Source organism: Cryptomeria japonica, chromosome 9, assembly GCF_030272615.1.
Source record: "Cryptomeria japonica chromosome 9, Sugi_1.0, whole genome shotgun sequence".
Classification (NCBI taxonomy): Eukaryota; Viridiplantae; Streptophyta; class Pinopsida; order Cupressales; family Cupressaceae; genus Cryptomeria; species Cryptomeria japonica.
The window spans coordinates 614,161,752-614,185,332 of NC_081413.1; positions in this window are offsets into that span (position 1 = coordinate 614,161,752).

Genomic DNA, 23,581 nt, shown 5'->3' on the forward strand with positions numbered 1-23,581 from the left:
GCAAGTTCCTAGGTTTAGTGTATCTAGACACATTTGGTAACATGACACAAAATCACCATCAAAGTGATGGTGGATGGTAACTCATCACAAAAATATACCAGTTGGTAACTCATTACAGAGTATTACCGGTTTATACAACTTTACCGATTACCGGTTGGTAACTCAGAGTAATACCGATTTAATTATTAAACAGATTACCAGTTGACAAAAATGAAGGCTAGGAAAATGATAATTGTCGCTTTTAGTTCCTTTGCTCCATTCCGCTTGAGATCCTCGAACCGCTTGAGGTCTTCATGCTGCTTGAGATTGGTAAACACTTTCTGCAAAACACCGATAGTCTAAAGACTACAACATAATACTGATTTGAAACAAATATCGATTGAACATAATTCATACATTCAAAAAATGATCTCATAGCAAGTGTGTGTCCATCAATGACAATCACAACATAATCATCAAAAATGCCAACACATAAGATGTATTTCCATGCTTTCTTCTAATATGTACTTTATTAAGTGTGTATATCATAGTGCATATTGCTTCTTTCTAGTAGAGTTCTAGTAGATGCCTCATTCATCATTGTTCTATCAATCTCTTGAATTATTCTATTCATCCTCTCAACCACACCATTTTGTCATGGCATCCTAGGAGGAGACAAGTACCTTCTTATCTCATGATTCTCATAGAAAGTATTGGACTCATCAAAAGTAAACTCTCCACCTTTGTTACACCTCAAATATTTGATTCTTCTATCTATCTCATTTTCAACCATAGCCTTTAATTTATTGAACTTTTCTATAGCTTTATTTTTTTCTTTAAAGAAAGTAACCCAAGTCATTATAGAGTAATCATCGATTAAAAGCATGAAATACATGTCACCTTGTTGAATTCTTGATATGGTCGAACCACAAAGACCAGTGTGCACTAATTCCAACAGTCCAGTTTGAGATTGTTCCTTAACTTTAAAAGCTCTCCATGTTTGTTTCTAGCTTGACATTATTTGTAGATAGCATTAGCAAGATTTGAATGTTGGCCATTTGTAGGAATTGATTATGTGTTTCATTGATGTTTTGTCATTGATGTTAACACTAGCTGTTTGGATGCTTGACCGCCACCCTTCTAGTCATGGTAGGTTAAGTAGTTTCTGGTTGGTTTGGATCCAACATGGTCCAGTATTCTCTAATTTGATTTGGTTATGAAATTGGCTTATTCATGATACTCTTATTCATATTTAGTAAGTTGGTTTTGGTCTGGTGATCGGATGCTATCCTGTTTGATTGGAAGTTTAGCTTGCGGTTCTGGTGAGGGTTTCATCAGTAGCTCTTTTGATGAAGATCTTTGATTTTATGCATAAGTGATGTTGGTTCAGCTTCCGGTATGGTTTCACAATGCTATTGGTGATCATGTTCGAGACTTGGTAGATGGAGATCATTGTTGTAGCATGTGGACCTATATTGGGTCCCAGGTGATATAGGTTATGGACCAGCTTAATGTAACATGTGGATTGGACTTCTTGATACATTTTTGGTATGTCTTATGTGTTGGATATTATTTGTTTTATCTAAGGCCGACATGTTTTGTAATTATGTAATTGGTTTATTGTCTAGTGGCCGACCTGATTGTTTATGGTCAAGGGTTTGTATATATAGATTTAAGATCTCATTGTAGATCATTATGGGAATGGGATATGGATATGTAATGTGCAAATAATATAATATCATTTAGGTAGAGTATTTGGTTGATCATTGGAGATCAAATTGGGTTTATGTAAGAGGATTTAGTCCTTCGGTATTGAGCTTAACTAGAACTGTATTCAGGCATAGGAGATGTTATCATTGCAGTTCATTCATTCTTCCAGATTGTAGTCTAAATTTATATGTAGTTAGTGAGACTCTTTTTATGATGAGCAGTGAACTCTAGGTTGTTGGCCTTCCTACAAGTGCAGGCCCTTCAATTGTAATTCACATACTTACTACAAAAGTATTATCTGACTCAGGGTAGGCATCTCACCGTGCTTTTTCCTTTACCGGGTTTTCCACATATAAATCTCGGTGTCATGTGGATGGTTTTTATTCTCTGATTATTATTTATGCTTAATTGGTTTAACTGCTATTTTGGTATTTGGTTTAAGCATTCTAGTATTAATGTTTTGGGTTTCGGTATTAAATTTTAATTGCTAAATGTTCTAGTAATCTCTGACAATTAATTCACCCCCCCCCCCTTAGTTGTCTTCCAATTATTTAAACTGTCTAGCAATTGGTATTAGAGCTTTGGTCCTCTCTAAAAAAATCTTAACCACTTGAGGAAGATCCTATGGCAACTAATGATTCAAGTTCATCCAGTTCATCTAGAGCTATCTTTCGGAGAGATATTCCTAGGCTTGATGGAACAAATTACACAGTATGGAAGATTTGGATGGAGACTCATCTGAGATGTATTGGTAAGGAGATTTGGGAGGTCACACAGAATGTTGTTACACCTCATAATCCGACATCTGGAAATCCTCCTTTGGTAAATTTGAATAAGGATCTTGAGAATGATTGTAGAGCAAGAGAAGCCCTCTTGTGTGCACTTTCTGATCAGCAAATAATGGGATTAACTAACAAATCATCTGGAAAGACTATATGGGATAAGTTGGAGACTCTTAATGAAGGTGACCCTGCTATTTAAATTGCAAAACTTGATGGTTACCAAGTGAGATATGAGAACCTGAAGATGGAAGAAGATGAAAGGATTACTGCATTCATGGAAAGGGTAAATGAGATTGTTATGGGAATTCAATGTTGTGGTGGAGCTCTGAGTGAAGATGAAATTATTTCTAAAGTTCTAAGAGCCCTACCACTAGTTTATAAGATGAAGGCTACTGCTATTAATGAGTTGAGGACAATGGCTAATACATCTGTCAACAGAGATACCCTGGTTGGGAAATTGTCTTCTTTTGAGCTTGAAGAATTTGGACCTTCTAGAGTTGTGAAGTCTGAACCTGCTTTTCATGCATCTACATCATCAACTGGTAAGAAATATTGGAAAGCTTTGCATGCAAAATAATTCGATTATATGAAGAGAGAAGATGAATAATTTGAGCAACTTGAAGCCCTATTTTCTAGAAGACTACCCAAAGGACCGATAGGAAGTAAGTATGAAGGAAAAACACCTTTTAAATGTTTTGCATGTAATAAGATTGGTCATTTTGCATCTAGATGTCCTAAAAGGAATTCAAGATTTGAATAAAGAGTTAGAATATGCTTTAAGCCTAACCCTAGATATCATAACAAGTATAAGTACAGGAAAAACAGAGACAAATCATGCTACATTGCGAATGAGGAAGGTATTACTGATTCTGATGATGAACCAACAGAAGATTCTGCTAGTGGTTCTAGCAATGGAAAGGAATGGGTGTTTCTGGATATCAAGGAAGATGTTTTGACACTAGAAGAGATTATACTAGAAGAGAAGGAACTTGCTGCTAAAATTGAAGACAAGGATGAATGGGTAATTGATAGTGGTTGTTCACATCATATGGCAGGAGATAAAGGGAAGTTTATATCTTTGTAAGAATATGATGGTGGTCTAGTTAGATTTGGAGATGACAAAGCATGTATGATCAAAGGAAAAGAAACTATATCATTGGATGTTAAGAACAATACTGATAATGTTTATTATGTTGAAGATTTAAGGCATAATCTTTTGAGTGTAGGACAATGATAGGGAGACTCTCTCAAAAGAGTTACAATTTGGTTTATAGATTTGGAAAAAGGTATTATTATGGGCTCCCTTTTTTCTTTTGTGCCCTACTCTCCTTGTTTGAATCAATTCCAACACCCAAACTCCTTTGGAGAACTCTCTACCAACTAGATTACTCCAATTACTCAAATCCAAGGTTAGAACTCACATGAGTAAGCTCAACCTCCAACATGCCTAATTCAATGCTCTTTACTTGTAGGGGACTAGGAAATTTTAGAAATGGTTTACCAACTCCATTCATGTTGTTTAGGTTTCTACTCCCTTTCATTTTCCTATCGTTTTCATGGTTCCTATAATTAAGGGCTTGTAGCCCTAAGAGCCCCTTTTAGCTCTCCTTTTACGGTTTTTTCTCTTTGGCTCTAAAAAATTTCAAAGGACCCCTCAAAATATTTGCTGATATGAATACCCATTTCGACACCCTTCAATATATTGATGGTTACGTAATTTTTTTATGTCCGTACAACTATTGTCCCCAAAATGGCACTTTTCAAGGGTTTCAGACTTATGTGATTTCATCAATGGGATTCATAGGTTTCCACGCCCTATCAATCCTCCACACTTACATTGAGCCTCTATTGAACATCCATCCTCAATACCAATCACTTGGAACTATCTAATTTGGCCACCCCTACAAGAAATAAGATAAAGAGCAGTCATGTTCCCTAGCCAGGCTATGGCAGAGCTTGCCTAGGGCATGATTTTAAAATGATCAAATTAAGCTTCTAGGCCACAAAATTTTGTATTTACGCTTCACATAGACTCCCTAACTTGAATCCCAAATTTCATTGGGAAACCACAATGGGAATTCAAGATGGAGCCATTTTTAGGGCCTAAACCCCTTTGCTCAGACCGAGAACAGTGAAAACAAGAAAGATTTCAAATACACCTACTAAACCTACAATATGAAAGGACACAAATAATTTTTGAGCACCACAAAAAAAATTTTATAGGCCTCCATAAAAGTACATTATGGAAACTAATCCATTTGGTATGGACTGCAATAAGCAATTTAACAAATTTCAATGAAAAACCAGGAAATTGCTTCAAGTTGCTATTGAAAATTCAATCTTAGAGATTCTAACTCTTCTACAATGTTTTTAGTACCCTTATATATTCCCACACAATAAAAACCAACCACCAATTGGACCACTAACTACCACTTTGAGCAATTTTCCAAAATTGCTCACATTGTTGACAAAATGTTGTCAAGCCACCATGACAACTTTTTACTCTACAATGCATTTTGACAAATATGTCAAATCTTTACAATATTGACCACCTAGGATGATTTCCTAACATCAAATAAACCTCTTCAAAAGCCTTATGAGGCCTTACAAGGACTTTTACAAAATTTGCACATAGGCCCAAAATAGAGTAAATAAGATAAGTTTAATGACAAAGAAAACTACAAAACAAACTCAAAGAACAATTTTGGACTCTTCAATAGTCCTTTGATGCAACCATTGACCCAATGAGGATCAGTCACACCAAAAATTGAAAGCTTACTAAGAAACCTTAGGTGCTTCTGCACCATACTCCCCCAATGAGAAAGAAGTCAAGTGACTCCTTTAGGAAACAAAGAGAGGTCAATGCCAATCTTTTAAAAGTTTGCTTCAGGTACCCAAGTGGCCTCAGATTTTAGAAGATGTTTCTATTTAACCAAATGCTCCATGTAGGTGGTTTGCCTAGTCCTCTTGAGAAACCTTGAGTCCAACACTTTCTGAGCTTGTAGCATGGTTGGAGCTGGCAAAGGCAGGTCTGAAAGTGACTGAGAGACATTTGAAACTCTGTTGTACTCCTCTGGAATTGTGCCTTTGTACTACGCCAAATTTGCAACATTGAAAATAGGAGACAAAGCTATGTCCTCGAGTAGATCAGTCTTGTAAGTACTTTGTCCATACTTAGCCAAGACCTTACAAGGTCTAATCCTTCTCATTTGAAGCTTGTTGGGTACACATTTTTGAAGCCTTTCTTTGTTCAAGTGGACCATTTCCAAGTCACCAACAATAAATTACACATTCTTCCTCTTTTCATCTACTTTGTCCTTGATTCTTTGAGAGTTTTCTTGTAAAGCTTGCTTAACTTTCTCATGAATCTCCTTCATGGACTGAGCCATACCAATAGTATGTCCACTCTTTTGCTCCATACTTCCAAGGTCTCTAAGCTCCAACACACCTCTTGGATGAATCCCATAAACTACTTCAAAAGGACTCTTGTCAGTTTATCTATTCACACTGACATTATAAGCAAACTCAGCTTGATGGATGATCTGATACCAAGCTTGCCCATACTCTTTTCTCAAACATCTGAGAAGGTTCCCAAGTGTCCTATTTACCACCTTTGTTTGGCCATCCGTTTTGAGATTGTATGATGAGCCAAAAGACAAGTTAGTACCCAATCTCTGCCATAAAGTTTTCCAAAAATGAGCAATGAATTTGGTATCTCTATCTGACACTATGCTGATTGGAAAACCATGAATCCTAATGACCTCTTTGAAAAAAAAATGAGCAATATGGCTAGCATCACGAGTCACCTTACATGGAATTAAATGGGCCATTTTACTGAATCTATCTACTATAACATAGATGCTATCAAATCCATTTTTGGTCTTGGGTAAACCAACAACAAAATCCATACTTACACACTCCCACGGCCGGTTTCGGATAGGTAATGGCTGATAGAGTCCAACATTAGAAGAGGTTCCCTTTTCCTTTTGACAAACAACACATTGTTCAACATACTTTCTAATATCCCTTTGCATCTTTGGCCAATAATAGAATCTTTGAACAAGTTCCAAGGTTTTATTCAACCCAAAATGACCACTTAAGCAACCATTGTGCTTGTCTTGCATCACGTTCTCTCTCATGGACCCTCTTGGCACACAAAATTATCCTCCTTTAAACAAAAGACCATCTAGAAAAGTAAAATCTGCATATTCACTATGAAAATGATTCCTAAACTCTTGGCAAACCTTGTAGATATCAGCAAAAACTTCATCATCTTGATATAGCCCTTTGAAACTATCAACTCCAATGCTCTTGAGCTGCACTTCTTGAATTGTTAGTAAGATTCTACTCAATGCATCAGCAACCTTGTACATTGACCTTTCTTATGCTTAATGGTAAAAGTATAGGATCGCAAGTACTCTACCCATTTGATATGCCTATGATTCAACTTTTCCTAGGAGTTGAGGAAACTAAGAGCTTGATTATCAGTATAAACCACAAATTCTTTAGGCAATAAGTATTGCTTCCATTTCCTAACTTCTTGAACAAGTGCATATAATTCCAAATCATATGAAGAATACCTTTTCTTGGCTTCATTGAGATTTTCATAGAAGAATGCCACCGGTCTATTGTCTTGGCTTAGGACTGCTCCAACTGCTGTGTTGCTTGCATCACATTCACTGGTGAAGAGTTTGTCAAAGCCTGTAAGAACAAGGATAGGTTGAGTAGCCGCCTTTGTCTTCAAGATTTAAAATCCTTAATGTGCCTCATTTGTCCATTTAAACTTAGTCTTTACACCTTCTTTGATTGTATCAAGCATAGGTGCACATATCTCACTGAACCCTCTGATGAACTTCCTGTAAAACTGAGCCAAACCATGAAAACCCCTCACTTCACTTGTTGTTTTGGGTGTAGGCCAACTGATTATCGCTTCCACCTTTGAGGTATCCATCTTCAAATCACCACTTGAAATTACAAACCCAAGATACACGAACTCCTATTTCATGAACTCCCATTTCTCCAAATTGATAGTTAGTTGTTCATCACATCATTTCTTCAATACAATCTCTATATGCCTAAGACACTCTTTAGATTTACTAAAAATCAATATGTCATCTAGATAAACAATAACAAATTTACCAATGTAATCTTTGAGAACTTCATTCATGAGTCTCATGAATGTGCTAGGGGCATTTGTGAGTCCAAATGGCATAACAAGCCATCCATAAAGACCTTCATTGGTTTTGAATGTTGTCTTCCACTCATCTCCCTCCTTGATTCTGATTTGGTGGTAGCCACTCTTGAGTTATATCTTGGTGAAATACTTATCACCCCCTAAATAGTCCATCAAATCTTCAATTCTTGGAATAGGAAATCTATATCTGATTGTAATCCAGTTGATGGCTCTTGAATTAGTACAAAGTCTCCAATTACCTCCCTTCTTAGGTACCAAAATGGTGGGAACTACACATGGGATGATGCTCTTTCTTATGAGACCATTATCTAAAAGTTCTTGGATTTGCTTAGCCACTTCTATATTCTACTCTGTTGTCATCTTGTAGGCTGCCTTATTAGGCAATGAGGCTCCGGGTATAAAGTCAATTTGATTTCTTATGGCTCATTGAGGAGGCAAAGTAGCAGGTGTCCCATCACTTATAATCTCCTTAAACTGATTGAGTATTTTCTGCACTTCATCAGGTATACACTTTCTTGTCCTTCTTTTCCTCTTTTGGTTTAACAAAAAGTGCAAACCCCACTCCTCCTTCTTTGAGAGTGTTCATGAACTCCATTTCACCAACTAGTAGCACATTTGAACCTTTAGACATGCCCTCTTCTCCATCTCATATGGACTGAATTTTGTAAGTGACTTCATCCTTTTGAAAGGTGTAGGAGTTCTTTTCTCCATGGTGTATTAATTTTCTATCAATTTTCCAAGGCCTACCTAGGAGTAGGTGACATGCATCCATTGGCAAGATATCACACAAAATCTTGTCTCTGTTGCCTCCTATGGTGAACTCCACCCAAGTTTTCTCATTCACTAAAACATGTTGCCCCTTATTGAGCCAAGTAACCCTATAAGGATCACTATGTGGGATTCTTTGTAGTTTGAGTTTTCTTACTACTTCTTCTGACACTATGTTGTTAATGGATACTTAATATACCACCACTCTACACACCTTACCCATGATCTTGCACTTTATCCTAAACAATAATCTTCTTTGAATAGGTTCCTCCTTTACTGGTTCTTTGATCTAAACTTCTTATCATGAGGTTCTCTCCAACCTCAAAATCTAATCTCACCTCTGGTGACTTCACACTTGTTGCATCCTCTTGGATATAACTCACTCTCTTTTCACCTCCTTGGGATGAAGAAGACTTCTCAAGTCATCTATAGGTAGGGTGCCCAAGTTGATGAGAGTTGTAGTGCTTCATTGTGGAGAAATAGGACCCTCTTTCTGGTCCACTAGACCTTCCTCTACTAGAGTTTCTATATCCCCTTCCTCTATAGTTTCTCTTACTATAGGAATCCCCACTTTTCTCTACCAACTTGGATTCCCCTTGGGATCTCTGGTCTACACCTCTTCCACCATAGCTACCTCTATGACCTCTACCATCTCTTCCCCTACCTCTGCTTCTATTACTTTGCTCTTGTTTCTTTTTACTCTTCTCTTCCACCTTGAGTGCTAATTGATAGAACTTGTGGACAGTACTATGACACAAAAATCTTATCTCTTCTTGTATATTCCACCTCAAACCATTCAAGTACCTAGCAACCTTGATGCTTTCATCTTCTACAACCTTGGATCTCAAACAAAACTTCTGAAATTCTTCAGTGTAGTTGCTCACATCTAGTTCTCTTTGTCTCAAATTTTGTCTCCTTTTGTGTAGTTGGATCTCATGGTCTTCAAGGATATAGGCTTCTCTCACCTTGGCTAACATTCCTTTCCAAGTGGCAATTGGGTTCTTACCCTCCTTTTGTCTCTCCTCTTGGATGAACTTCCACCAAGTCAAGGTTGCTCCTCTCAATCTAGACTCAGCTACCTTCACCTTTTGGGCTTCACTAACTCCATCACATGCAAAGTGATTCTATAACCCTTCAATCCATTGCATAACCACTATTGGTTCCATTTTTCCACTGAAAAGTGGCACTCCTTCTAGAAACCTACCCCCTAAGGCTTTGATGGCTCTAAGGAAAGGTTCTTCTAGCAAAACAGGATCTGGTTCAGGTGTGCTATCCTCCTCTGCCACTTCTTTACCATTTTCTTCATTGACTTTGATAGTCACCTTGTCGGTTTTGTCTTCAACTTCACCTAGTTTATTCTCCAGTTGTTCCAACTTTTCCCTGAGGAGTCTATTCTCCTCCTCTTGCCCTTCTACCCTTTTCACCAACTCAGCATTAGTCACCATACTAAAACTATTTTCACCCACTGATTCAATCTTTGACATAAACTAGTTCCTTCCCAAGTTATATTGGGCTCTAATACCACTTTGATAGGGAGACTCTCTCAAAAGAGTTGCAATTTGGTTTATAAATTAGGAAAAGGGTGTTATTGTGGGCTTCCTTTTTTGTTTTTTGCCCTAATCTCCTTGTGTGAATCAATCCCAACATCCAAACTCCTTTGGAGAACTCTCTACCAACTAGATTGCTCCAATTACTCAAATCCAAGGTTAGAACTCGCATGAGTAAGTTCAACCTCCAACATGCCTAATTCAATTCTCTTCACTTGTAGAGGAATAGGAAGGTTCAGACATGGTGTAACAACTCCATCCATGTTGTTTAGGTGTCTACTCCCTTTCATTTTCCTATCATTTTCATGGTTCCTATAATTAAGGGCTTGTAGCCTTAAGAGCCCCTTTTAGCCCTCCTTTTACGGTTTTTTCTCTTTGACTCTAAAAACTTTCAAAGGACCCCTCAGAATATTTTCTGATATGAATACCCATTTGGACACCCTTCAATATTTTTAAGGTTAGGTGGTTTTTTATATCCGTACAGGTGTTGTCCCCAAAATGGCACTTTTCAAGGGTTTTAGACTTGTGTGCTTTCATCAATTAGGTTCGTAGGTTTCCACACCATATCAAGCCTCCACACTTACACTAAGCCTCTTTCTAACATCCATCCTCAATACCAATCACTTGTCACTATCAAATTTGGCCACCCCTGCAAGAAATAAGATAAAGAGCAATCATGTTCCCTAGTGGGGCTATGGCAGAGCTCGCCTAGGGCATGATTTTAAAATGATCAAATGCAACTTCCAGGTCACAAAAATTTGTATTTACACTGCACATAGACTCCACAACTTGAATCCCAAAGTTCATTGGGAAACCACAATGGGAATTCAATATGGAGCCATTTTTAGGGCCTAAACCCCTTTGCTCAAATCGAGAACAGTGAAAACATGAAAGATTTCAAATACACCTACTAAACCTGCAAATTGAAAGGACACAAATACTTTTTGAGCACCACAAAAAAATTTCTAGGCCTCCATGAAAGTATAGTATGGAAACTAATCCATTTCATATAGATTGCAATAAGCAATTTGACAAATTTCAGTGAAAAATCAGGAAATTGCTTCAAGTTGCTATTGAAAATTCAATCTTAGAGGTTCTAACTCTTCTACAATATTTTGAGTGGCCTTAAATATTCCCATGCAATCGAAACCAACCACCAATCGTACCACTAACTACTGCTTTGAGCAATTTTCCAAAATTGCTCACATTGTTGACAAAATGTTGTCAAGCCACCATGACAACTTTTTACTCTATAGTGCATTTTGACAAATATGTCAAATCTTCACAATATTGATCACCTAGGATTATTTCCTAACATAAAATAAATAGCTTCAAAAGCCTTATGATGCCTTACAAGGACTTTTACAAAATTTGTTATGTGATGTCATTTAAGGCTTACAAAGGCACATAGGCCCAAAACAAAGTAAATAAGCTAAGTTTAATGACAAATAAAACTACAAAACAAACTCAAAGCACACTTTTGGACTCTTCAATATTCCTTTATTCAACCATTGACCCAATGAGGATCAGTCACACCAAAAATTGAAAGTTCACTAAGAAACCTCAGGTGCTCCTGCACCAGACAATTGGTGGATAAGGGATTTCAATTACAGCTCAAGGATGGAAAATGCAAAATCATTAACAAATTTTGTTTGGAGATTGTAACTAGTACATAGAAAAAAGGTAATATATTTCATTTGAATTCCAATGAGAAGATATGTTTGATTGCACAAATTGATGAGGTTTGGCTATGGCATAAAAGGCCGTGTCATGTGAATTTTGATTGCATTGTGATGATCAGTTCAACTAAGGAAGTTAGAGATATACCTAAGATTGTGAAGACCCATAATCCAGTATGTAAAGAATGTCAAATGGGTAAACAAGTCAGAACCTCTTTTAGGAGTATACAAGATAAATATAATGATGTTCTTGATCTTATTCATACTGATTTGTGTGGCCCTGCTAGAGTTAAAAGTTTTCAAGGTGATAGATATTTTATGCTAATAATTGATGATTATTCTAGAATGATGTAGGTTACTTTTCTAAGGGAGAAATATGAGGCATTTGAAAAGTTTAAAATATTTAAGGCTAAAGTGGAAACTAAGACAAGATTGAAGATTAAATGTTTGAGGTCAGATCTATTAGACAATTCAGATAACCAGAAGACAATTGAGAGGGGGAGTGAATTAGTTCTCACAGATTACCAAAAGCATTAAGAAATTTAAAAATTAATACCGGAACCCAAAACAATAATACCAGAATAGAAATTAATCTAATTAAGCATAAACAATAATCACAAAATAAAATTGATTCACACAACACCAAGATTTGTACGTGGAAAACCCACTAAAGGAAAAAACCATGGTGGGAAGCCTACCCACAGTAAGATAATACTTATGCAGCAAGTATGTGAAATAAAATGAAGGGGTTTGCACTTGCAGGGATGCCAATAGCCTTGAGCACACTGCTCATCACAAAAGGAGTCTCACTGACTAAATACAAATCTAGACTACAATCGGGAGAAGTGTTTGAACTGCAAAAGATAGCATCTCCTATGTCAGAGTACGGTTCCAATTAAGCTCAATACCAGAGGACTAAATCCTCATATATAAACCCAATTCAATCTCCAATGATAAATCAACTCCTCTACCTAAATGATATTACATTATTCACACATTAAAATCCTTGACCATGACCTCTTACATTAACCATGATGATCTACAATGAGATCTTTCATCCATATATACAAACTGTCGACCATACACAATCAGGTCAACTAGTAGAAAATAAACCAATTACATAATTACAAACCATGTTAGCCTTAGACCAAAAAAATAATATCCAACACATAAGACCATCTTGGAAATACATCAATAGGTCCTATACACATGTTTCATTAATGTCGGTCCATAACCTAGATCAACTGGGACCAAGTATAGGTCCACACACTTCAGAAATGATCTCCAATCGCCAAGTCTCAAACATAATCACCAATAGCATCCTAAAACTTTATCAGAAGCTGCACCAACACCACTTAAGCAATTCATCAAAGATCACCAAAATCTCTACCATTGAAACCCTCACCAGAACTAGAAACCAAGCTTCTCAGCAAGCAGGAAAATAATAGACCAAAACCAACTAACCAAATATGAGTATAAGCATCATGAACAACCCAATTCCATCACCAAATTATACTGGAGTCTATCGGATCATGTCGGATCCAAGTTAACTAGAAACCACTTAACCTACCGAAACCAAAAGGGTGTCGGTAAAGCATCCAAATAGAAATGACAAAACATCAATGCAACACATAATCAATTCCACCAAATGGCCAACAAGATCATGGTGGTGAATTTACATCTGGTGACTTTAATAAATTTTGTGAGAAGCATGGTATAAGAAGAAAATTTTCTACTCCCCAGACACCTCAGCAAAATGGAGTTGTGGAAAGCAAGAAGAGAACTATCTTGGATGTTGCTAGAACAATGATGATGGAAGCTAGTCTACCTCATATCTATTGGAAAGAAGTTGTGAGAACAGTGGTTTATACATTCAACAGAGTACACATCAAAGGAGAAACCAGTAAATACTCATATGGTAACAAGTGAGAAATTGAAAAGAAAAGATGTTTCTACACCGGTAAATCCTACAAGATACAAATTTACGATTGGAGGTCTACTTTATTTGACTTAGACTAGGCCTGACATAATGAATGTTGTCTATATTTTATCAAGATTTCAGAGTGATCCTAGAGAAAATCATGAGAGTGTTGTGAAAAGGATTTTTAGATACTTACAAGGTACATCAGAATATGCTTTGTGGTAACCTAAGGATGATGACTTTACTTTATGTGCATTTATAGATGTTGATTGGGCTGCAGATGTTGATGACCGGAAAAGTACTTCTGATGGAGCTTTCTTTCTTGGAAAGAAGTTGGTTTCATGGATCACCAAGAAACAGTCATGTACTTCTTTATCTATTGTTGAAGTTGAGTATGTTGTTGTTGTTACTAACTGTACATGAGTTCTATGGATGAAGCAAATGTTGAAGGATATAAAGGTGGATTGTAATGAACCGGTATTTATTCACTGTGATAACTCTGATGCTATTGATATATCAAATAATTTGGTATTTCATTCTAAGACAAAACATATATCTATCAAGTACAAATTTTTGAAGGAGAAGGTGGAAGCAAATGAAGTTAGACTGGTTTATGTGAACACTAAAGAGCAGATTGCAGATATCTTCACTAAACCTTTGCCTAAGCAATCATTTGAGTACTTTAGAAAGAGATTGGAAGTTTTTGCCCCTCCTACAGAGACTTGATTGATGCGGCTTGGCATCAGTCTGGTATGCATTATCAGAAATATTTTTCATTCTAACACTGATGTGGGGATGCTACTACTCAAGGGGAGTAATCATCTTTGTGATTCAGTGGTTTATGTTTTTTCTTTGATATTTATGTGAGATTTCTGGCATTGATGTCAAAGGGGGAGAGATATTGATGTGAAAAAGAAAAACTTAAGGAGTTGTATGCATTAGGGGGAGAGATATATGTCTAATTCAGAGCTTTACAGAGATAACATTCACTGGGGGAGTTTGGTCTCTTCATTGCTATATCTTTGAGTGGGAGATTGTTGGTTGTCTTCCATTGGGGGAGACTTGTTTGACATTTCTTGGTACTTAGATATTTTTCACATCTAGTGTTGCCATCAATGCCAAAGGGGGATATTGTTGGCCATTTAGAGGAATTGATTATGTGTTGCATTGATGTTTTGTCATTGATGTCAACACTAGTTGTTTGGATGCTTTACCGACACCCTTCTGGTCCTGATAGGTTGAGTAGTTTCTGGTTGGTTTAGATCTGGCATGATCTAGTATGCTCTAGTATGATTTGGTTATGGAATTGGCTTATTCATGATAGTCATGTTCATATTCAATAAGTTGGTTTTGGTTTGGTGATTAGATGCTATCCTATTTTCTTGGAAGTTTGGCTTGCAGTTTCAGTGAGGGTTTCACTGACAAAGATTTTGATGAATATCTTTGATAATATGCATAAGTGATGTTGGTGCAGCTTCCGGTATGGTTTCAGGATGTTTTTGTTGATCATGTTCAAGACTTGGTGGATGGAGATCATTGTTGTAGTGTGTGGACCTATATTAGGTCCCGACTGATCAAGGTTATGGACCATCTTAATGTAACATGTGGATTGGACTTCTCGATACATTTTTGGGATGTCATATATGTTGGATATTATTTCTTTTGTCTAAGGCCGACATGTTTTGTAATTATGTAATTGTTTTATTGTTTGGAAGTTGACCTGATTGTTTATGGTTGAGGGTTTGTATATATAGATGTAAGATCTCATTGTAGATCAGATATAAGAATAGGATATGGATATGTAATGTGCAAATACTATAATATCATTTAGGCAGAGGATTTGGTCGATCATTAGAGATTGAATTGGGTTTATGTAAGAGGATTTAGTCCTTCGGTATTGAGCTTAACCAAAACTATATTCAAGCATAGGAGATGCTATCATTGCAGTTCATTCATTCTTCTGAATCGTATTCTTGATTTATATGTAGTCAATGAGACAACTTTTGTGATGAGCAGTGCACTCTAGGCTGTTGGCCTTCTTGCAAGTGTAGGCCCTTAATTATAATTCACATACTTACTACAAAAGTATTATTTGACTATGGGTAGGCTTCCCACCATGGTTTTTCCCTTTACCGAGTTTTCCACGTATAAATCTTGGTGTCTTGTGGATGGTGTTTATTCTTTGATTATTGTTTATGCTTAATTGATTTAACTGTTATTCCGGTATTTGGTTTAAACATTTTAGTATTAATGTTTTGGGTTCTGGCATTAAATTTTAATTGCTAAACATTCTAGTAATCTATGACAACTGATTCACCCCCCCCCTCTCTCAGTTGTCTTCCGGTTATTTAAACTATCTAACATTATAATCTTCGACAAATCTCTCATAGATTGAATTGAACTAATCCTTACTATATTATCAAAACTAATGTGACACATCCTCTAGTGTCATAACTAACTCTCATTAATCTTCTCCATCAAGAAATGTCTACTAGTTGTCCTCAATTGATAAACATTTCCATATGTCTTTTTCCTATTGCAATAAGAGTTCCAAAGTTTTTTTCTATATCTCACACCCATCATCCTCAAAAACAAGATTATATCCATTTCCACACATTTTACCAATGCTCAAAAGATTTCTATTTAAGCCTTTAACATAGAAAACATTGTTAGTATTATATTCTCATCAAAATTGATAGAACCAATCCCAACTATCCTAGTCGTCTAATCATCTCCAAATATAGAAACACCTTCGTGATATTCTTCAAGATTTACAAAATTACTCTTGTCACTATTCATATGATTGGAACGTCTACTATCAATAATCCTTTCATCTTTATCTCTTCTAGCATGAAAAGAAGATACAACAATACCTTCTATTTTAGTAGCATCTTTCGAAGATTTTTCTTTCACAATTTTGCTAAGGTTAGCAAAACAAGATTCTTCCTTTATTGCTAAGAACAAACATTCATTGTCTTCTTTATAATTGGGTTCATCATAAAAAATACTAACATCTTCTTTAACATAATAAGCCTTCCTATTGAACTTTCCTTTGATTTCCTTATTCTTTTGATTTGAAATTCTATCAGGACGTCTAGAAGCATAATGACCAATCTTTCCACAACTGAAACATTTAAAGGTCAACTTATCTTTGTACTTTGTGGTTCCTTCATTCTTCTCACAAATTTTGCCTCAATATCATCTAATTTTTCTTTATTATCTATATCTTTTATTGATTTAGTAGTATTAAATGTAGTTTTTGTTCTTGCATTGGTACTGCCAAATTCTCTCATCTAAAAAGCAATTAATGAGCCATACAAATATTCTCTAGTAAACTTATTCTGATTTTGTGTTTCTTATATTGCTGAAACCTTAGAGCTATAGGGTTTAGTAAGAGTTGTGAGTACCTTTTTTTACAACTTCATCTTCTAGCAAGTTACCACCAATACCTCTAATCTCATTTACAACATCATCTATCTTCTTCAGGTAGCTAGTTATATTGTCTTCTTTTTCCATCTATAAGCATTCATACTTAGTCTTATCATTCTACAATGTAGCTTCTTTGACTATATCATCTCCTTCATAAGTATTTTATAATTTATTCCAAACATCATGAATAGATTCCAAAGATGCAACTTTTGTTAATTCAGTCTTAGAAAGAGCACTAAAAATAGCAAAACTTGCCTTTTCATTATCTTGAAATTCCTTGATTTCATTTAGAGTATTCAAACCAATCGCTAGTTTGGTGTACTTTTCTATAATAGACTTACAAACTTCATAACCAAGAGAAATTAGGTAACCTTCCATCTTCACTTTTCAGAAAGCATAGTTGGATCCATCAAACATAGGGATTATCAGTTTGTGTGACATCAAGATCTCCTCAAATGGTTAAACTCTTCTCCAAGGAACCAAATCTTTGATACCAATTGTTGAATGTTCTTATGCACAAGACAACTTAGAGGGAGGGTGAATCACTTGTCCACAAAAATACTAAATCTTTTCATTAAATCAGATCCACATAACTTAACTTTATCACTTAATCCACACAACTATATGAGCTTGAAAGAACATGAAAAGAAGAACACATCATACACAATGAAACAATGGATTTGACATGGAAAACCTTGTTAAGGTAAAAACCATAGAGAATATTATTCTCAATATATGAACACCTATTAGAGTGACGTTGATTAAGGTTATTTTTACAAAGAAAGGCTCACTACTGAAGGGCTCACTGCCCTGATGAAGAATAATAAAAGAGAAAGAATCCACCACTGATGTACCTCTACAATCGTAAGATCTATAGATACCTTCAACTCACTTCTTCTAGTAGCTAACACATGAAAGTCTACATTACTCAACACTTTTTACCAACTCAACTAACACTTATCACCAACTCAAACAATCAAGGAAATAGATCCTCTTTCACACGGCTTCATCGCATTTTCCAATACACATATTCTACGACTTATACTTTTTTTTAATCATCAACAAATTATCCTTTATTTATATCATCCTTACATATGCAAAATCTCCCAAGGTCAGTTAAATATCCTAAACAAACACAATTCAAATTAGGTCGGTACTAAACATTCCCACAGTGGAAAAGAATGTAAAGTGGACCACAACAAATCTTAATTGAGACTAAAATAAACATCATGTGTGTTACATATCGATCCATAATTATTAGAGCAACAATGTGAAGTGTAAGCACCTGAGGTTAGCCAAACTTGGAGTAAACACCATCGAACTTTGAATCCATCCCTTTGAAGCCAAAGAACTCATGCCAACTGAATAGAATGAAGCTAAGGACATTACCAACTTATCTCCAAAATCACAACATCAGAAACCATTATATGGAGAAATGCAGAGCATTCATTTCACATGGAAACATTGTCAAACATCGTCACATATTGGTAAACATAACTTTCTTTGCACTACAATCTGGAGCACCAAGTATCAAATATAAAATCTCTAAACACTACTTAACAACATATCCAAACCGCATGAATAGATGTACAATATAGAATAAATGCGAAGAAAATCTCTGAATGCAATTACACAGGAAACTTAACATCAACTATACCAACCAATCACTAATGACAACCAAAGAATGTTGACATCATTGACAACACACCAAAAGCTCATTTTTTCCAACTTGCAACAATATCATCAAATATGCACATATTCTTACAAACTATTTTTTAGCATGCATTCCTGCAACTTCTCTATCAATCTTCCAAGGACCAGATTGTCTCAGAAGAAATATGACCATCATTTTGTAGCATACATAAGACCAACATAAACGTCTCCATTATATTTCCATGCTTCTAATACTCATCTTAATGTTTCTCAATGCATCTAATCCTCATCTTAATATAATATCATCATCATCATCATCATCATCATCATACCATCTTTGCCATCAAACACATTATCAACATCATCATTTGCATCAACACATCATACTAGGTGTAGACATTAGACACCAAGAAGATGAACATCCACAACATAGAGCATATGAAACCAATATCCATTTATTCTCTATATCAATGACAACAACTGACAAACAACAACAACTACCAACAATCTCCTCATACACTAGTAATCATCTTATCAAATATATCATCAATGACAACACCAAAACTGTTAGTAATCAAGGACAACATATATTGTCAGACATCAAGTTAACATTAATTACAACACATATTTCCAACAATCACTAGCAGCTATAATGTTTGGATGTTTAGAATCAACAACATTTGCAGAATGAGAAGGCAACAATCTGGTAAAGATTTACAACTTTTGATTAAGAGGTACAACAAATTTATTTTCTTTTTCATTCACACCCTGCACTATTATAGTGTGAGAATCAATGAGATATTTGATTGCATGTTTCAATTTATATAAATTTTCAATATCATGACTGACTTGATGATGGTATTGGAAAAAGGCTTTAGGATGAAAGGAAGCAGCTAGCAAAGGCTTGGAGGTATCTATGGCTTTAATGGGAGGAAGCTTCATTACATTAGCATTAATCAATTTGAGCATGACACTATGCAGCGATTTACAAGGAGGAGTAAAACTACGATGTATAAAGATTGATGATAAAGGGGCCACACTTGGTGTTGTAGCTACCACTTGAGAATCAATATGATTATAAATATTATTATTGATTTTGATGAAATTATTATTTTGTTTTTAATTTTTTTGAAAGAATTGATAAGCTTCTTCATAAGTTGAAGTTGATAATTATGAATTGATGTGCATAAGTTGGTGAAATAAGCATAATTAGAAAATAAAATCTTATCTCTAATATACTCTTGTAAATTATGAATAAAAATTCTTTGAAAATTACCATTAGGCATAGGATAAGAAATTTGTTAATGCAAATGTTTGTATCCACCAATGAAATTAGTCACATTTTCACTATTCACTGTGTGTATTTGAGCTAAGATTCTAATAGAGTCTGAGCAAAAAATCCACGTAGATGAGAGCACCAAGCTAGCAAGATCGAGGAGTTGTGGTATGGGATCAAGCAGGGCGAAGAGCCCAACCAGGTACGGTTCGAAACTTGTGTTATTTTGTCATTTCATGCATTTTTTTGATATCTACAGACATTGCTCGAGATGCGGAAGTATACTTCGGTACATCTGTTGCACTTTGTACAGTCAAGAAGATGAATTGTCAACAACCAATAGATGACCACTCTGAAGAGTAGGTCTATGGTGGACATTTACTCTACCCAAATTTTAGTTCCATGCCTTGATGTTATGGGTGTTGATAGAGAGATGAAATGCAAACACCATGTCATTCCATCTACCGACAAGGGGGATGATGGTGGCGTTGATCAACATGTACCACATCCTCTAAATTTCCATCTAAGGGGAGCGGTTGTCACCAGCTATACTATCTACTGTGAAGCTGGGCAAATAGTTGGAATGGGCCTTCAAGCGGAGTATCGATGCCATGGGGTATGTATACTTGTGAGCACTAGGCCAAGGGAAAGTGTTGATTCCCATGGTATGAAGCATTATGATAGTGATCATAGCACGATGGGTGCTAATAAACGGTCGAGGCTTGAAGCTAATTGCAGGTTTCATGCCTCTGATATGTGAGATGGAGGAAACACAAACAATGTACACATGGTGTCCTACCATGCTAGCCCACCTCTACTACAAGCTCTCTCAGTGCGTGCACCATGAGTACTAGAGCCTCACAATGTGTAACCTCGTACGGGTCTAGGAATTTGAGCATATCACCTATACGCAGCCAGTTGGGTTTCCAGCGTCCATGCCATTAGACATGTAGCAAGAAAATGCATACCCATTATGGTGCGGCAGATGGCGGACAGAGGACCTAATGTTTTGGAGGGTCAACTTGGATCAACATAAAATTGGGGACTTCATTCGAAAACCATACCGAGACATGGGGGTATAGGTTATAGACCACACACAACTCCCTCAAATGTAGCAGGATCGCTTCCTACTCGACCGCTAGGATCATGTTGGCATGCCTTATTATTGATGGTGATGCATGTGGCAGTTTGGACAGGTATAGACCATCCCGCCTGTCACACCCACATATGCACGATTAGCCAGGAGAACATTACGGTCGTAGGACCTACCCCACCCTACCCTAAGAGATGTACGAGATAGTTCTAAGGGTAGTGATGATGATGATATCATACTGCAACTAGACATAGATGATGTCAAAGTCACACCAGATTTTGCAAACTGGTGGGGTAGAGCAGGCTTAACACCAATCTTCTCACCAGATATAGAGGGAGGAGAGGTTGGAGCTCTAGGAAGTGATAGTGACGATCAGGCCTCCTCAAACGATGAGGGTGAGAGGTTGGGATAGAGACAACAGGTGGGGAGCTCGAGCCTAGAGAGATCCATTCTTGCTACTACAAGTCTTCCACCATCACTAGTTGCACCACCTTCTATGCCACTATCATGACCAATAGTAGTAGTAGCAGTCATGGAGGGATCCACCAACAAGGTGCCTCCACGTAACCCAGACTAGTAGAGGGGCGATATTGGTATGTCCTTTAATTTCTGGTGATGTACTTTAGTTTTTTTTCTGCACTTGTATAGATGTAGAGATTTTGGATACTATGGATGATGATGTAGAAATGTTTTGTTTTTGCAAAGGGTATCATTGAGTTGTTGAGATTTATCCACCAGACGCTCACACAGATCATGCCAGATGTATAGATTTGGGGTCTTGTGCTTGACACTTATGGGCCCCTCTAGATAGCTGGGAGATGTGTGCAGTTGTTTGAGCTTGTTGCATGATTACAAACAACATACAAGGAGGGTCAAGTGGAGTTGGTGCAGGGAGCAACACTACTGACCACTGTGATGGGACGATGAGACCAAGCCTTATTGGAGGTTTGGACTGACCTCAGAGAGAGAGAGAGATCAAACAGTAATGCGACATGAGAGTGCTAAGAGAGCACATGATGCTCTACAAAGTTAGGTCGATAAACTCAGTCGACAAGTTGATGCTGCCTAGTAGGGTGTTGCAGGTTAATTTGACCACCCCCAAGTATGTTAATTGATGGTTGATCTAGAGGTATTGCAGCAGCGAGAGATGACTGCACGAGAGGAGTTGATGAGGTAGTGAGAGGTTGTAGAAGAGCTACAGGGGGAACTAAGGGGATTGTGATCATAGAGCACCACTTCCACTAGATTGCAGTCCACTTCAGTGAGAAAACCCCCTCGTAGAGGCTAGGATCCTCCAGCGCCAACGACCTTAGGGACTTGCCCACCAAAGGGGTCATGAGATAGTTTTGACTGAGTTTATGTACAACAATTTTTGACATATATACACAGATGTATTTATGTATTTCAAAGACACATATGACAACATCATGTGTTTTTGTAGTGATGTCATACATATACATTGATTTGATATTATACATTACACACACACATATATGAGATTAGCCATTTTTTATCTTGTCTTTTGTTATCGTGGATGGATTTTTGTGTTACTTGTACATTATATATGTATTCTCATGTGATAGATGACTTAGATTAAATGTACATCATGATTTAATTTATATATTGGTATAAACATATGCATGATTAAATATTATGATGATCTTTATATGGATAGCTCACATGCTGATGCACACACACACATGGATATAAATGCACACTAATACATTTGGCCTAAAATTTCGACGAAGGTTTCCAACGGAGAAGGTATATTGTGATCAAATTTGATTTTTTTCTTGAAAAAATGCCTGATTTCATCGGAATTCTGACGATAATGCAACATTTGGTTTCGACAAAGAAGGAATTGGCAATGGCATTTTTGGTTTTTTTAGAAAAAGTGCCCGCGTTCATCGAAATTCCGATGACCACGTGCATTACTTCAAAAAAAAAAAAAAAGACCAAGTCATTTCATAAATCCCGCCTCTTCCTCCCGCCTCTACCATTACAAAATCCCGCCTCTGTAGGGAACTAGCCGTGGAATGAAGTGGTGGTGCAGGAGCAGCTATACCAGGATACCAGGCGACGGGAAACTTTCCAACTTCATGGTAGGAATTTTGTTATGTTTTTGTGTTTTGTTAGGAATTTTCAAGTCTGGGCTGCATTACTTAATATAATAAGGGCATGTTTTGGGCCCATTTGTAAGTTGTTTGGCATTTTGTTAGGGCGAGAGCTAGTCAATCGAATGATGGGTGGGTGGTATACTACATCTTGGCGAAATCGGCACACACAACCCTTCCCTCTTGGAACTTTACTCCCTATAATCCCTCCCACTACCATACTATGCCCCCCACCCCACAATTAATCTAACCAGGCCCAGGTGAGATACTCATCTGCAATCATTAGTTTAAGATCGCATACAATGGTTGGTATTAGTTCATTTGAGAATGAGTTGGAAAATAAAAATATATCTCGAAAACTCATGATCAGTAGCAGCGCTAGTTTCGGATCCTCCCTCTGCAAATCTTGGAACAAAACTTATTGGAACACATGGAG